At 42.7% G+C, this 4,014-nt stretch overlaps 1 non-coding gene across 1 annotated transcript; it reads right to left on the reverse strand.

Moving 5' to 3' along the window:
• Positions 1-2,343: 2,343 nt before the first annotated feature.
• Positions 2,344-2,450, reverse strand: LOC138388760 (U6 spliceosomal RNA). Its single transcript, XR_011234250.1, has one exon. It is a non-coding gene; the product is annotated as a U6 spliceosomal RNA (small nuclear RNA).
• Positions 2,451-4,014: the final 1,564 nt, after the last annotated feature.

A 4,014-nucleotide genomic window follows, 5' to 3' on the forward strand; every position in this document is an offset into this window, starting at 1 on the left:
GAGTCCAGGCACATCCTAGGTGGGTCCCTTGACTCTGGAGTTCTCAAAAAGCCACAGGCATCGCAAAGCTCAACTAGGAAGGACACATCCTCCTCCCTCCCCGAGGAGGTTGTTGGTAAGACTCAGGTCCACAGGGGTGTTGGACTGAGGATCCCTTGTTCCTCGAGACACGGGCCTCCGAACATATCACAACACGGCAGCGTAAACCCGGAGGCAAGCAGGGACCCTTCCTAATTCCTACCTGTCCGCCACGCACTGCTGGGATCTGGTGAGCATCTTAAATGTTTAGTACCTACCCATCTGCATTTAGACTTTCTTCTCACTCCTTCCTTCGCTGATTTATCCACTCAATAAACATTTTGGGACTCTCTATGTGCCAAACACTGTATTAGGTAGCAGGAACACAGCAGTGAGCAAAACAAATTTCCTACTCTTAGAGAGTTTACACTCCAATAGGGAAGACAGGTAATAAATAAATAAGAAATGTATAGTATAGCAAAGGATAAGCATTATAGAAAAAAATAAGGGGCAGTACACGGGAGAGGAAGTGCTGCAAATTGTGTGTATGTGCGTGTGCAGCACGCGCACCGTGGGAGGTTATCAGGTGACGTTTGTGAAGACAAATGAAGACAGAGATCTTGGGGTGGGAGTATTCTCGGCAGGTTCAGGGAGCAGCAGTACAGTTGGGGGGGCTGAGCACAGTCAGGGAAGCGGAGAACAGCAAGACGTGGTCAGAGGGGTAGTTAACGGGGAGCAGGGGCATTTACACACAATAAGCGGAAGGGCTTTGTGAATCCTTTAAGACCTTGGATGTTACCCTGAGATGGGACACCATGGGCAGATTTGGAGAAGAGGGGTGACATGATCCAATGTCAGATCATTTGAATTGCTACATTTGAGAAGTAACTTTCTTTTTTTTTTTTTTTTTTTATTTCATCTTATTGTTATGGGGGATACAGAATTGCAGGTTACATACGTTGCCCATGTACCGCCTTTCCCCCCAAGTCAGAGCTCCAGGCGTGTCTGTTCCCCAGACAGTGCGCGTTGCACCCATCATGTAGGTATATATCCCTCCCTTCCCCACCGCCCCCTTCCCGAGTCAGAACCTTCAAGCGTTACCATTCCCCAAACGGTGCGCAATGCGCTCATTGTGTAGGCATACCCCCATCCCCTCCCCCACCCCCCACCTCAGTCTGATATCCGATTGGTGTCGTTCCCAGATGTGTATTTAGGTGATGATCAGGGAAACCAATTTTCTGGTGAGTACATGTGATGCTTGTTTTTCCATTCTTGGGATACTTCACTTAATATAATGGGTTCCAACTCTCTCCAGGAGAACCATAGAGATGTCGTATCTTCATCATTCCTTATAGCTGAGTAATATTCCATGGTATACATATACCACAGCTTACTAATCCAATCATGTATTGATGGGCATTTGGGTTGAGGGAAACAATGAAAGCCCGGGAGACTTGGAAAACGATTGAAAACATTCAGGTAAAGGATACTGATCTCTTATACCAGCAAAGAAGCAGTGGAGGTAGCAAGAAGTGATTGGATTCTGGGCCCGTTTTAAAGGTAGAAAGATTGACTATGGGATGTGAGAGAAAAAGAGGCATTAGGCTGACTCTAAAGTTTTTGGCCTGAGCAAGTGGTGCCATTTATAGGAGAGAGAAACACTGGGGGAGGAGCAAGTCAGGAAGGTGTGGAAATCAGGAATTCTGTTTCAGATATGTTAATTTGAGAGACTGTTAGAATTCCAAATGCACATGTCAAGTGAGAAATTAGATAAATGATCTGGAGTTCAGGGATTGATTCTGGGCTAGAGATATAAATGTGGGACTCATCAGTTTATAGACACCATTTAAAGCCTTGGGACTCAATGAATTCACTAGGAATTTAGGGTAGATAGAAAAGAGGTCTCAGGGTCCAGGACTGAAGCCCACGACACTCCAACATTGAGAGGCAACAGGGGATGATGGGAAAGCAACGAAGAAGGGGGCGATAAGGTAGGAAGAGAATGAAAAAAGAGCAGCGCCCAGGAAAACAAGTGGAGAAAGTATTCCAAGGTATTAGAGCTTCTAATGTGCATAGGAATCGCTCTACAAGGTATATACACAATACCCTATTTACTTCTCTCATGGGAAATATAAAGGATTTTCAAAGTAATTTAAGTGTTGGCTGAAGAATATATTTGTGGTTGCATGGGATCCCACCATAGGTCATGGAATGCCATTAGGACTCCAAAGTACTAGAAGGACAAGGTGGCATTTAATGGGGAGTCAAGTGATAGGGGCTTATTTCATTGCATTTTTTATTTATTTATTTTTTCTTTTTTTTTTTATTTTTTATTTTTTCTTCACGAATTTGCGTGTCATCCTTGCGCAGGGGCCATGCTAATCTTCTCTGTATCGTTCCAATTTTAGTATATGTGCTGCCGAAGCGAGCACTGCATTTTTTATAATTGTAATTTTAAAAGATTTTTATTATAGTAAATATCAGCTATATGAAATTAACAGAATAGAACAATGAGCTTCTATGTTTCCATCACCCAATTCGACAATTATCAACTCATGGGCAATCTTGTTTCTTTCTTTTTTTTTTCCAGATAGGATCTTGCTCTGTTGCCCAGGCTGGAGCGCAGTGTTGTCATCAGAGCTCACTACAACCTCAAACTCCTGGGCTCAAGCAATCCTCTTGCCTCAGCCTCCCAAAGTGCTAGGATTACAGGTGTGAACTACTGCACCTAGCCCATAATTTCTTAATATTACAAGAAATCCAGTCAGTGCTCAAAATGTCAATTGTTTGATAAATATTATAATTTTTAACAGTTTGTTTGAATCAGGATCCAAATAAGGTCCATACATTGAGAATGGGGATATATCTTTTAAGTCTCTATACATTCCCTTTCTATCATTTTTTTCTATTTTTTTTTTTTTTCCTGGCAAATCATTTGTTGAAGAGAGCAGGTTGTTTGTCCTGTAAAGGTGTGGTCCCCAACCCCCAGGCCATGGACTGGAACTGGGCCACACAGCAGAAGGTGAGTGGTGACGAGTGAGCAAGCTCCATCTGTATTTGTAGCCGCTCCCCATCACTCGCCATCCTCCCCTCCCCTCCCACCCGCCCGGTCCATTGAAAATTTGTCCCATGAAACCAGTCCCTGGTGCCAAAAAGGTTGGGGGCCACTATTAGAGTTTCCCACAGTCTGCATTTTGATGATTGCATCCTTATATTGGCTGGTGGTGAAATGTTTAACTTGTTCCTCTACCTCTGAATTTCCTGTAAAATGGGAGTTGAATTGAGGGGCTTGATCAGGTTTCTCAGATATTTTTTGGCAAGACACTTTATAGGTGTGCTGTTTTCTTACACCAAGAGTCCCTGGTTGTGTCTCTTTTTGTGATGATGGTAGCTGTTGATGATCAAAGCCTAGACCCATTATTATATGAGCAGTTGCAAAATGGTTCTAACTCTACCTTTCCTTCATTTAACTGTAATACATCTACAAAGAGAAATTTCCTCATAATCCATATGTGGCTTCTCAATGTTGCAATTCGTACAGGAAAGGCAACCATATATACTTGATTTCTTACCTTTATCTATCAATTTTCAAAATAATAAGTTGGCTTCTAACATCTTCCCACAGAAACCAATTAGGGCTTTTTTTGGGGAGGGGTAATTATGCATACATGGATTTAATTATTTGATGTGTTTCAATCCATTCCAGTTATCTTCACTAATGCTCAAATTATCCATCATTGGCCCTTCAGGCTGGTTCCTGAATCTTTTTGATGCATAATCCTCACTATCTGGTATGAGAAGATGTTCAGGTTTATCCTGTATATTTCCTACCCAGACCCAGAATCAGCCGTCTCCCCTAGAAGCCCTGGTTTCTTTTAATGGAAAACGAATTAAAGTTGTCATATACCATATGGGGTCACAGAATCAAAAAGCCAGGCAGTAGGTGTTGAAGGAGACGTCACTTCAGTGAGCAAAGCTGTACTAGAGTCCTCTAGA

The sequence above is a fragment of the Eulemur rufifrons genome, chromosome 7 (genome assembly GCF_041146395.1).
Source record: "Eulemur rufifrons isolate Redbay chromosome 7, OSU_ERuf_1, whole genome shotgun sequence".
Lineage (NCBI taxonomy): Eukaryota > Metazoa > Chordata > Mammalia > Primates > Lemuridae > Eulemur > Eulemur rufifrons.